The sequence below is a fragment of the Papio anubis genome, chromosome X (assembly GCF_008728515.1).
Source record: "Papio anubis isolate 15944 chromosome X, Panubis1.0, whole genome shotgun sequence".
NCBI lineage: Eukaryota > Metazoa > Chordata > Mammalia > Primates > Cercopithecidae > Papio > Papio anubis.
Window position 1 is genome coordinate 133,485,245 of NC_044996.1, and position 14,281 is coordinate 133,499,525.

At 36.2% G+C, this 14,281-nt stretch overlaps 1 protein-coding gene across 2 annotated transcripts in view; it reads right to left on the reverse strand.

The window, feature by feature from the left end:
- Positions 1-14,281, reverse strand: part of LOC116271976 (FERM and PDZ domain-containing protein 4-like) — a 488,004-nt gene that overhangs the window by 405,849 nt on the left and 67,874 nt on the right. The gene's annotated exons all lie outside the window — the stretch shown is intronic.

The window sequence follows — 14,281 nt, forward strand, 5'->3', positions numbered from 1 at the left end:
TTGCACAGTAGGTCGTAAGTAATGATTGCTCACTCCTACCACCCCCAAGCCCATGCTGAGACTCCTATTGTCACAGCCTGCAGATCTCAACAATCCCTAATATTTTGTTATTATAGCCAAGGAGATTCACTACTGTAACCATTTTTTAAAGTCATTGGAAATCTTTTCATAAATTTCTTTTAAATCAATTATCAGTATACGTTAATAGGATATTAACCTTGATTTTTCTTCCAAAGAGTTCATCTCATAGATTCATAAATTCTTGTCTTGATCTCTTATTTTTTTTCATTAATTCTTTTGAAATGTTAAAAAGATAAGGATGTTAATGAACACTAATGACCAAAATTCTTTTTTAGAAAGTTTATTTCTCAAGTCCAATCATACAGGTACCTAAATTAAGAGGTAGCTTGGTTTCTCCTGACACCTTTATATTGACTAGCTATATAATTCAGTGTGAAGTTGAATATATCCCTACTAAAATTCACCATGTGATTCACTGTATTATGTGACATTTAAATGGAAAAATATCTAAAAATTAGTTTAAATGGCAACATACACTTTAGGTCAGCAAACTTTTCTGTAAAATTCCAGATAGTCAATGTTTCCCTTGCAGACCATGTGATCTCTCTTACAACTACTCAGTCTTATGATAGTGCTAAAGTAATCATGCACAACATGTAAATGAATGGGCTTGACTGCATTCCAATAAAGCTTTATTTACAAAAACAGATGAAGGACTGGATTTAGCCAGCAGGGCATGGTTTACTGACCTCTGACCTGGGTGGAAAATTTTACAAAAGTGGGAAAGACATAACCAAAATATTATTTTCTGAGATGAACTGTAATGAAAATCCAGTTTGCCAATTAAGAGTATCAAGCTTATCAAGTACCTATGTGGTGAATCATCAAAAATGTGTTCCTGCTTTTTTACTGTTCTTTACAGAAATGAATGCATTTAAATTTCTAAGGAAGGATTCTTTTTCTTTTACCCACTATTATTGGCAGGCTTGGATTGAAGACAAATCATGTTTATTATGATCTACTTCCCTTCTTTTCAACCTTCTCTTTCCTTTGATAAATCCTAAAGCTACCCTGAAGCAGCTTATTTCCCTAAGACAACAAAAATTATACCAGGTGAAGAGGAGAGTCCAAAACCAAGAAAGACGGTGGCAGAACCAGGGGATAACATAAAGGCATCAACCCCACTGCTTGCAATTCTCAAATAATGTCTACTGACTTTTTTAGTTGTGTGTGAAATATTATAATAAATCTAGCTTTAAGACAAGTACCCTGGTTCCCTCCTTTCACAAACACTTTTCACATTGACCCAGGTGCCACCTATATCTCCTTCACACAGAATTTCTGCAGACTGCAGAAAGCAGTAATTAAGATTTTTAAACCTAGGGCAGAGCAGAAACCTTGCTTAGACACAGGGAGGAAAGAAAGCCACTTGCAGATTTTAAGGTTTGACTCTGGCTCAGAAGAACAAACAAGCAAACAAACACATTTACAATAAGACACACAAAAGGAACAGAGCTTGAGGCTGGGAGTAATCCTCAGGGCTTAGATTGAAAGTTTGAAGTTTTCTACTAACAGAATATGAAGATAAGCAACGGTTTCAGAGATGAGGTGGAACATGGCAGAAAATATTTTTAGCCCAGGACAGTGAGTTCCTGGTTATGGTCTGGGGAGATAGGAAGATGTCTAGAGTTAAAGACAGGTGGGTGGATATGGATGGTGGGTTTTATATTCCAAAGATAGTTCCACCAATAGATATTCCATTCCACATACTCTTCTTATAATGTGACATTGACACCCTTCCATTGATAGGTATGGCCTGTGTTCCTTCAGCTTGAACCTGGGAAGATCTTTGTGACTGCCTTGATCAAGAGAATATAGAAGTAGTTGGTGCATGATTTCTGGGGCTAGTCAAACAAGATGCAACAGCTTCTGCTTCACTCTCTTTCTTGGGACATGTACACTGGGAACCCAGACCCTATGTTAGAAGTCTGGATGCTGCTAGGCTAAAAAGAGCATGTGGGGAGTCCATCCAGAGCTAGGGAGTGAAGCGATGCCTGAGGAGCCCTGGCTACTCCAATCCTGAGCTGGCTGAGTCTTCTCAGTCCAGGTACCAGATGTCATGGAGAAGAAATACCATGTCCACTTGGAATTCCTGACCCATAAATTCCCTGAGCATGATAAATGGTTGTTTGTACTACTAAGATTTGGGGTAATTGATTACATAGCTATAGTAACTGGAATGGTTGGACACAGAAACTGTATTCTAGGCAAGGAGTTGGCAAACTTCTTCTTTAAAGGGCTGGATAATAAATATCTGAGGCCTTGCAAGCCATATGGTCTTGGTCACAACTACTCAACTCTGTTGTTATACCAAGAAAGTAGCCACAGATGATATGAAAATGAATGGCTGTGTTCCAATAAAACTATTACAGGAACAGGTGGGAGTAGGGGGAGGATAGGTTTGGCCCACAGGATGGAGTTTGGTGGCCCCTATTCTAGGCAAAGGAAGAACCATGATGTTAGGCCTTGAGGCAGAAATGTGGCTGCTCATTTTAGAAATGATAGAAACCACTCAAGAGGCAAACTAAGGTACCTAGAGAGAAATATGGCTTGCTACTTAAGCATATGATCTGTGGATATGTATTAGGTAAGTCACTTGACCTGTCTGTCCCCCAGTTTCCTCACCCATCTTAAAATGAAGGATAATAATATTATCTACTTCTTAGGTCACTATGAGGATTAAATAACATGTATAAGGCTTAGAACAATGGCTGGCACATAGTAATCACTATTAAAATGATTGCTGCTTTTTTATTGTGTTTAACTAGAGGAGTAACAACAGAAAGAGAAGACAGTTATGATGGAAGAAGAGAGTCTGCAACCAGCTGGACACAAGGGGCAGGAGGTAAAGAAGAAGAAGTCGGCATGTGTTTGGGGAGAACATTAGCACTGTTACCTGGAAAGAGGCTACTGCAGACAACCAGGATGGAAAGATGGCAAGATCAGAGTGAGAGAGAGGAGGAGAGGCTGCCTTTGAGACGTAATTGAACAACTTTCTTGGAGGTTTCTTCCTGATAATAAAGGTTATAAATAAATGCCTCTCACAAAAACCTTGGATCATAAAGTAAAGGAAACATAGCTACTTTGAGAAAAATCTCACACAGACTCACTACCCAGAAAATGACCATTTTTGTGAATTAATAAAAGGTTGAATGTCAACACAATTTTATATCGTTCAACTCAACAGAGTGCTACAGTGTTTCCCTTCTGACATAATATACACACATATATACATGCATACATACATGCATATATATCAGAAGAGAAAATATTTACCTATAAAATATTAATTTATGTATAGTTATCAAATGTTTCATATTTTATTATATTTATATAATTACTATATAAAAAGAAGGCTGAAAATATAAAATGTAACACAATTATATGTCACAGATTTATATATTTATCCATTTTTTAAATCAAAACATGACCTATTAAGCATTTTCTCATATAATTGTTTTTATAAGGACTTTTTGAGGATAATTAATATTCTATCACCTCATTATTATAGGAGATGTTTGTTGCTGTATACAGCCCAATGGCATCCATATAAACATGCAGCTATCAGTTCATGGAAACATCAAGAGTTTAAGAGAGATATCTACCATGACACAATATTAAAAGGTGGAGAAAGAATTCTGTCATTTGTGTTATAGAGTTCTATTTTTTCAAAAATTTCTCTTTGCCTTGAGGTCTCTTTTCACTCTTTACATGGGTTTCTTACAAACAAACAATAAATTTGATATTGTGCTTTTAGCAATGACTCATTGGTAAGTGTTAAGATGATCTACAACAGGGTATAAATCACACCGGGTTTTAAAAAATGTATAAATGGAGTTTCTATGACAAAAGAAGTACTAACACTCCATAGTCTGGAAACTTGGGTTCTGGTAAAGCTAAGTGAGAAAATTTTAAGAGGAGAATATTATGCTTATTCAATGGCAAGAGAATATCTTATGTCATTACGCTTGCAATTTGTAAGCGAGTTTAGTTGGTATTTATAAAGGCCAGTAATCAAGAACGAACTACTTCAACAACACCAGTCACCAAGAAAAAAAATTCAGAGAAAAAGTTTCAATGATTCATGTTGCTAAAGAACTTTGATTTTTAATTAACTTCTAACTTGATGACAAACTAATAAATTATTAAGTTCATATAACATGACATCATTGGAAAATTTAAATGTGTTATAATATTCCCTTAAATTTCAATATTCCTAAATAAAATAGATGCAGATACTTAAGAAATACTTCAAACTCCACTTTCGACTAAATTTAGAAAAGATGTGACCCAAAGTTAAGTCAAATAAATGTGCCAAGAGAAATGCAGTCTTCAATATATACCTAATAGTAAGACAGAGTTTTAAGAATAGATGAAACACTTAAACATTTCCAGCTTCACAAATAATCAAGAAGTCACCTCACCAGAATTTGGTTAAACCATATATTTTTATCCTTTCTCATTTACATAGATCAAAGTAAAGAAAGCATCCAAAGATTCCATGTAAAAGACAGTATATGAAAGCTTCTCTAAATATGTAAAGTCCACACTCTTAACATTGAGATGCAAGATATTTTTCAAGAAATTCAGTAGGTTACTTCTCATCCAGAAAGAACCTCACCTGAAAAACATACATCAGGCAAAAATGGTTAAATGTCCATCGGTCATTAGGGACCTACAAACAAAAATTGAGCCACTCAAGTAAAGCGCTCTCAGGATATCAATGCTGCTTTTGGGGAAAGTATGTCTCAGCTTCTTCATAACAAAATATTTTCCATAAATTTTAGATGTTTTCCACCCATACTTCAACTTTTATGTGCAAAGAGACCAATTTAATCTGGCAGAATACATTTATATTGTATAATTTAAATTTTAAGGCCAGTAAGAAGTGTCACCTAAAGTTATGGCTTTATTCTAGTTTTCAAAAGCATTAACGACAAGCTAATTTGCTTTTATTAAATCTCTACTATGTGTCAAGCACTTCATCTTTAAGGGGACCTTATCATGAAACAGAGATTTGGGGGTATATTCCATTCTGGAAGAAGACTGGCAAACATAAGCCAGAGCTCTAGAACCCGAGAAGTCAGAGCATGCTATCAAAACAGGCTCAGAAACACAGGGCCAAAGAAATGCAGCTATAGCAATGCATGGCTGTTCCAGGACCAGATGGGAAATGGGTCTCAAAAAGAAGTTAATGAGGGAGACTTGATCCAGAGCCTTAGGAGTGGAGTCTCAGAGTTCTTTATGCTTTGGGGGTACAATTCACATAAAAGAAATCAAGGGTCCTTTGTTCTTACCCACAAACAGCCCACACTTCTCAGGAGAAACCAACCAAAGAACTGACACGCAAAACAAGGCACCAAAAACAATGTCATTGGGCTTTCTACCAAATTATGAAGAGAATTTTAAAATTCAGTGGAATAGCATTAGAACTTCTTTAGGCCTGGGTGAAAGGTGTAGGATTTCATCACAAAAATAAAGAGAAGCTGAAAGCAATTATCAAAGCATTGACAGCCATATGGTGGGCACGAATTTTTGACTCATTAACTTGAGTTCCCCTCAGGTTTGAAATCTGTCCCCTAAGAAAGTAGATTAGTTATACAGATTTGGCTGCAGGTTACAGGAATTTGAACAAGTTAGAAATGTATTCTTGTCTCACCTAGAAGTCTAAGCTGGTTGTCAACACTGCTCAGTTCTCAGAGAGGCATGAAGTCCTGCAGTGCCCTGGAGCCCAGTCTCCTTCTAGCTTGTTGCTCTGCCTTCCCCATGGTGCTGTTCCTAACTACAAAGCCAAGATGCTGCACCATTAGGTCTGCATTGCATTTGGAGGCAAAGAGGACAGAAATTAGTCATATGGCCACCTACCTACAAGAGAGTCTGGGAAATGTGCCCAGCTAAAATTTAAAAAAAAATTCAAATGATTTTAAAATTCTAGAACAGGGGTCAAAAAATTACAATTGACAGGCCAAAATCAGCCCACTGATCCTTTTTGTATGGCTAGAGGGTTACATTTTTTTTTTTTTTACATTTTTAATTTTTTTTTTAAAGGACAAATATGCAACAGAGAGTATATGTTACTCGCAAAGCCTAAAATATTTACTGTTTGGCCTTTTACAGTAAAAGTCTGCCAGTGCCTATTATACAGGAAGGGAAGGATGGCTTTGGGGAGGAACTGGAAGTTTCTGCCACAGTAATAAACATCTTAACACCCAGAATGTTTAGAATTAAGCCTACAATTGAAATAACATCAACTTACAGAATTAGTACTTTTGAGTTAATTTTATGAACAATATATGTTATACAAGTGATTTAAGAAACTATATATTAGTTTTGCCATTTTAAGCTGAAAGGAATAATAAAATTGTATTTTTAAATATAACTGGAACATTTTTAAAAGCTTATTTGCTTTGTAAGTTTATTGTATTTATAAGAGTACTTTTAAATGCTTGGAAAGCTTTGATTGTTTGCATATTGAGTTGCCCTATCAGGTCACTGGAAGCACTTCAAAGGAAAATATACTATATTAAATGCATAATTGTGGTATAAAATATTTAAGGGTGTTTAACTACCTTTGAAAATGGGTATGATTATTTAAGTAGAATTTGTTTGACTTGAATTAATTAAATATTAGTCAAAGAAAACATGAAGGTAATTGTACTTATTTTACTAGACTTAAAAATAGAATAATAATATTTCCATACTGAACTTCAAAACACATGAAAAACTAGGATTTTTGCAAAGATAACTCTACTAATCTAAACATGCAGATAGAAGCCAACTTATTCTAAAGAATGCTTTCCATCTGCAGAGGTTTCCCTCAGACATCAAACAGCTGATTGGCTAGTAAACAGATCTATAAGCCAAGAGGAGTAAAATGGAGGGGAGAATTTGGCAACTAAATCCGGGGAATCAGGAGACACATCCAAGTCTGGAGAAGATGCAAGCTGCTTTGCCCAACCTCACATACCACCATTTCTTGCCAGAGCTCCACATGGAGTTGCTTATCAAGGAAAATTCAGGTATTGAGAGGTTCAGGCAACCACCACTATCCAAGTCTTGATGGACTCAATCCCATTAGTGAGAAGTGCAAAAACGCCAGTCAGTCCAACTCTGTCATATTACATGGAGTTGTTGTCTCCTGAATTTTTACTGAGAACGTAAAATAAATGCCAGAGCAATGAACAATCACCCACTGAATTCAAACAGTGTTTCATTTTAACAAAAGTACCTTTCAGAGAGACATTCTATTTAATTTTGTCACTTTGAAATTAGATCTGCAGGATTTTTAAAAAATGCCTAGTTTTGACATTTTAAAACCTTCATATTTCTGAAAGTTTAACATTTCGGTGTTTGATATTTTAAAATATAACTTACCATTCAATGTTGCCTCTTTAAATTTGGCGAATGTTAAGGCTGTCACTTTGTCTCATACATCTAAATTCAAACTGCAGGTTGTCTGGTTTTCTTTTCCCCTTTTTTAGTGTGTGTTGTCGGTGGGGAAGGCAGGTCAGTTTCCAGTATTAACACATGATGACTGCCTGTGGAGTCTCTGGAACATCAGACTCACTCACTGGGAGCACTGCCAAGCTACTTTCAAATGTAAGTTAAGAAGCTACTCCCCCTTTGTCTTTTGTACAAGATGATGACACCCCTGTTCATCCGTTCTGTCTGGCCAGCCCCTTTAAGTCCACATCTCATCCTCCTCATCAGGGGAGATGCTGCTGAAAGCAGGTTCCCAGGAAAAGGAAGGCAGAACCACACCACCATCTGAGGGAAGATGTGTGACTCAGGTGGCTTCTAAGTGGTTCATATTGGCTTGTGCTGGGCCACATGGGCCTGTGCTTATTCAAGCTGGCTTCTGCTGGCTCTAACTAGTTTGTCAGACCTGTGTTCTTTCCCACTCTAATTCAACTAATTTTTCCCTTTGTACTGACTACTAGGAAGATTGGTTCCAATTCTGAACTGTGTATCATGCAGAAGTAGCTTGAGACACATGTTTGATGTATTAACACTTGGCTTCAGATCACCTTTCTTTTTGGTCTGCAATTCTTGTTGACTTATTTTTTTTTACTTACTTTACATATTGTCATCGTTTTGTGCATGGATTTAGGAACAATTTTCAATCTTTTTTTTGAGTGAAGTAGGGTATACACAAAGTCACAGGGCAAATACTTATTCACAAAGTACTTCCACAGAAAGAAAACCAAGCAACTGTCACTTCATTGGAACCTATGAAAAACAGCAATGGCTTTCATATTTTACAATAGAAATATCTGATACTGAGAAGGCTCACTTCATTTCTTGTAAGTGAAATGATTCTAAGAAATGACCAAATGAATATTACTTTAAACTGGGTTCTCTTGTCAATTATTAAAAGTTGGGATCAGTGAGAAAATGGAACAGATACACCACTGTCGTAACGAAAAGGGCTATTAGCAAAGATTCTCATCCTTGGAATTAAGAACACAATTGATAACTATGTGAAAGTTAGGAACCTTCTTCCCAGAAAAGTACTAATGTGTACTGATAGATAAATGTATCCCAATACTTTAAAGAGACACACAGGACCCAACCACTCCCATGAACCAAGCCCATCTGCTGCACTGAAGCCCTTCACATACTACTACAGGGCTTTTAAACAATAATCTGTAGATTTCAGTGAGGAGGTGTCCAACACTTTGCAATGAAAAAAAGAGAAGTCTATGTAATGTATATATAAATAGATGTGGCTTTAAATATCTACAGTGCTTGCTCATAGAGGATTCCAGTTTCTCTTGATATTGTGGTTACCTAAATTAATTTTTGATTCTGTAAAGTCATTTCTTTTTTGAAGTAAAGATAGTACATATACTGGTTTTTGGTTCTGTTCTTTCAAATATGCAACATAAAATTGACAAACAAATTAGTGTTAATCTCAAAAACATACTTTAAATATATTACTATTCTATAAAATATAAAAATGTAGGAATATCTGCTTTTAGTTTTATAAGACCCAAATTAAAACCACTTGTACTATATTGTAGCTATTTAACAAATATTTTATGATTAACAATACTTAATTTACATATTGATTCAAGACAGGACTAATTTATAAGAGGACTGAAAAAAATGATGCTTTAGCAATTTAAGAAGACAAAATTCCATGACAGGTTAATTATGTTGGGTAATGTGATCGTTAATCTCACAAACAGTTTTTATGTTCAATAATTAAAATAAACAAATTAATCACCTTATTGAAAGCTAGCTTACTTCAGTTAGCTGATTCTAAATAGGGAAAACCACCCTACCAGAATAATTTATAATTGTTGTTGTAGTTTCTTCCAATTGATTCATAATTTTGCCAAATATGCCTCAAATTGAATTATTCCATAATTTTACTCTTTACACTTTAGATATAGATAGTAAATGTAATGCATGATTGTATTTAATTGGAGGGTAGAATAGCTTAACTGAAATAATTTGTTCAAATATATTCAAAAATTACTAAGGTTCATTACTACTTTAATTTACTGTAAACATTTTATTATAGTATAGTAAAGTATTATATGCCTATTTTTATATGATTTAAAGGAGGAAGTCCAAGTTTATGGATTTAAATAAATTTACCTTTTAACAGTAATTAACAATCAGCTATGCAAAAGCAATTCTAATTGGCATAAAGGCATCGGAAAGGATACAAAAGTGAATAGGATACCAAAGATATAATCTTTATTTTTCTGTTGTAGGATTTCTAGTTGGGATTTTTTTCAGGATGCAGTGGTTTCTTCTCTTTCTCCTTATTCCCCATATTTTCACCCACTATATCCATTTTTTTCCTAGAAACTTTCAAACACATTATAGTAGTCTTTGTCTGCTAATACCAAAATCTGGATGACATGTGGTCTTCAGCCATTGACTTTTTTTTTTTTTACTTTTTTTTTGGAGACAAGGTCTTGATTTTCTTCTTGATCATAGGTTATATTTGCCTGCCTGTTGCATGTCTAGCAATTTATGATTATATGCTGGACATTATTGATAATATGTTGTATAGAATCCGAATTCTGCTCTGTTCCTCTGAAGAGTGTTGAATTTTGTCATGTCAGACCATTATATTACAAGTGGGTCACCTTAATTTTGTGGAGGCTTGTTTTTCAGGTTTTCTTACAGTGGGTCAATTTTAGTTTTGCCATTATTTCAAGGATATAGTTATCATTCCTGGGACATGGTCCCTGCTTCTAATGCATAGCTACTTTGGGCTCCAGAGAAAATATTGAATTGTTTGCCAAATCTTTATAACTTGGTAGGATTTGAACTCCAATCTCTGTCTTCCTAGAACCAGGAAGCTGGTATCACCTCTGCTCAGATTGTTAACTTTCCAACTACTGCTTCCTTTTGTGTTCCTTGAAATCATACCTGTACATGCATAGTTTAGGAGTCAACTAGGGATTTTTATGTAGATTTTAGGATTCTCCATTTCCAGGATTTCCCCTCTTGATTTCCAGGAGTTTTTGGTAGCCCTGAACTCTAACCTCTGACTTCTTCACTTAATAAGAATGCCACCTTCTGCTTGAGCTCTATCTTAGTGTGCCACAACAAACTGGGAAGCACCCTCAGCAGAAAAACCAGTTAAGTGTGGATCTTGCCTGATGCGCTCTTCTTTCAAGAACCATATCCCCTGTAGTTCTGGCTTGCTTTTACTACTTTCCAAGTAGCTTTCAAACAACTATTTTTACAGTTTATAATTTTTAATTTACAGTTATTATCAGCAAAATAGTCCAATAGTTAGCACAATGGAAGCTATGCTGCCAATATTGGAATGAGAACCTTAGAGATTTGTTTTTGGTTGAATGTTTCTTTTTAAAAAATTAAAAGAGTTCTCCCTTTTTCTATTTCATAGCTTTTAGTTAAAATATTGAGAAATTTCTATCTAAAGAAAAGAGCTTTGGGGCTTAACAGGTTTTAAAATAGAATATTAATAAAAAATTGTGAGGCATTTTTTTCTTGCCGAAAACAGAAAGTCTGAATTGTTTTCTCTCTGCATATGGCATTATAGGTTTTGGCAATCCTACAAGGTATAGTTCTCTCCCTGTCATGTAGACATAGCATCAAGAAAAAGGAAACTCTGGTATGCTGTAATTTTTCTAATGAGAAATGACATGTGACAGTAAAGGAAGATGTAGAAAGGTTTAAAAAAACAACAACAAAATGCAAAACAATTGAAAAGGGATCATTATAAGAGTCTGTTTCATATGGAAGGAAACAACAGTCTTTCCTTCTTTGATAGCATATAAAACATTACTGTATAACAAAGCAAGATTATGATATTTATAACAATATTTTTATCAGTCAAAAGTTCTAGTTGTGAGCAAAACAAACAGAATGTGAATAATACAAGCTCAAAAGGGATTAAATAAGGATAGTTGGTTGTTCATAAACATCATAAGAATCAGGGTTGTAGTCAATGCACCCAGAGTCAACATTTAAAATCACATCACAGATCAGGATAGTAAGGATATCACAGGTGCTACCACTGAGGACAGACACTGAAACTTGTACCACAGATACCACCAGTGCTGAACTTGAACTGCCTCTGCTGCATCTGAGACCTCTAAGACTAGGCGTGGTGACTGCTACCAATGTGGCTCATCATCAAAATGGATTCTGGGTAGCCCCTGCTTCTCCATACCATGAGCTACTAATTCAAGGACAGGTGTTAGTATGTCTGATTGCTGATATGCCCCATTGCTAGCTGCAAGGAAGTTTGGAAAGGTGGGTCTGTGTAATCTTCAGATTCTACAGTAGGGTTGGCTCTGCCTCATGACTTGAGAGAGTCTCCAAATGTAAGAAGGTTATTTTGAAGTTAGAAGCCCCCTTCTCCCCCCAAAACAATAAATACAGGTCTCTTACAATATCTTTGAATCATCAAAGAGATAAGACAAAAACAACATTTATTAAGTACCTACCCAATACTAGGCCTTTTGCTTAGTGTTTTCAAACCATATTATTGAATTTAATTCAATTTAGTTTAATAACCATAATAATCTTGAAGGCAGATGTGATTTCTTTCTATTTGCAAGGTTAGATTCTGAGACTCAGAAAGATCACACAGTGATAAAGAGCAGATTTGTCACTAGGTTTATCTTGGTTCAAAGTTGTGTGTTCTTGAAGAAGGCAGAAAAACACACTTATTAGAAAGTTATGTACCAAATGTTTCCCATTGTATCTTCCACAGGCTGCTATCACAGAGCCTATAGCCCTTTCTGGGACTTCCTTATTTACATGTCTAAATTCCCTTCTCAACTCAAGCCCCTTGCAGGTTCAAGACAGAGTCTTCTTCTTTGAATCTATAATTAGCCCACATGGTGCCTGCGCGCACCAAAGAGGTTCAATCCTTATTTGCTGAATACGTTACACAAATCTTGAAAATTCATTCCTGCAACGAAAGGCGTAATGCTGAGGTAGACAGAACTGTCCTGTAAAGTTGCATAATTTAACAGCTTCCCTGTAGGAAGTTATAAAGGAAACAATACAATGCACCATTTTAATATAGAGGGAGACGTGATTCCCTTAAAGAAATGAACACCCCAATATATAAGTCATCTTAAAAGAGCTTTTGGCATTCTAAGTAAGCTGTGCAGTAACACTCCAAGAGTATACAGAAAGAATTAAACTATTTTTCTTACTTCATACAATCTATCGTGTTTTCAAGCTACTCATTTGTCCTCAATTCCAATCCCCTTGCCAAAAGTCCTGGCTTAGCAATTTCTTCAGATAAAAATAAGAATCCTCTTACCTTGAAGGGAAATGGTACTATATAAATTTACTGTATATAAAGAAAATCTTAACTCATATTTCAAAATTTATTAGTATATATTTTTATACAATGTTGAGTCCTTAAGAGACAGTCGATTTAGGTTAGAGAAAGCATTTCATAACAGGGTAGTTAATAGCTGAAACAGGTTGTGAAATTTCTCTCTCTGGAAATCATTGAAAATTGGATAAATCCTCATCTATCTTGGATGATTTAGTCTGCCTAGGTGCACTGGGAACAGGCTTCATGGGCTTCAAAAGTCCCTTCCAGCTTGGGTTATCATCCCCTTCATCATTAAAAAGCCTTTTTTTTAGCATTTGATTAGCTCTGATTTTGTGTCCAGGTTGGTTGAAGAGCACTACTGGGACCTTGCTTTTTGCCCTCTAAAATTTACAGCCTGTGGGAACCCAGAGAGGTGACTCCTTTGGCATGAAGCAATTGAACAAAGGATGACAATCATTAGCCTAATTCGTGAATGGGGCAATTTACAACAGGTGTAAATTCAAGATAAGCATTCTGGGAATGCGGGGATGGCAAGTGTCTATAAACAATCAGGGGAGGGATCTGGGGAGAACAGCAGATTTCTTATGCCATCAGCTTTTCTCCAGTGAATCTAGGCAGGTGATGTAGAGAAAGATGAGAATGCTTAAAATGTCAAGATACAGAGCAATTTGGCAAGGGGCAGGGGTGAAGAAGACAGTGATGAAAGGAAGAGAAGGGAAAAGGCTTTCTAGGCAGGAGATGAGACTCTGGAAAAGGAGCTACAGAGAAGAAGCTGACAGACAGGCTGCTCTCAGGATGTGGGAAGGAGGCTTCAAAAATCAAAGGGATCTCAGAATGGAACAAACTCAAAGAGTTGTTAAAAGGGAGGGCATGCAGTGCTCGTACCTTGGTCCTGAATTGGGAAGCCAGGGGAGAGTTCTGGCCTCACTTTTCGGCAGGGTACCTCAGAGGACCGCGAAGAAGTTAAGGCAGCAGCATCAAAGGGCGGAAACAGTATCCAAGGGTACCTGAGGGCAGGCAGACCCACCACAGCCTAGAATCAAGACAGAGACTCTATCTACCTCACCTTTTCTCTCCAACCACATATAGCAAAAGAGCAGAATTTCTTAACTGTGGCACTATTGACATTTTGGGCTGGGTAATTCTTTGTTGTGGGGGCTGCCCTGTGCATTGCACGATGTAGAGAAGCATCCCTGACCTCAACACGCACTAAGCCAGTAGTACTCCCCCAACCTCAGTTGTGACAACCAAGTATGTCTCCAGACATTACAAAATGTCCCCTGAGAGCACAATGTGGGAATCCAAATTGCTCCACTGAAAACCACTAGTGACAGACAATTGAGAAGAATATGCCTCATTTAACCAGAATGAAATCTCTCATTTATGTTTTTGTATAAAAACAAAAGA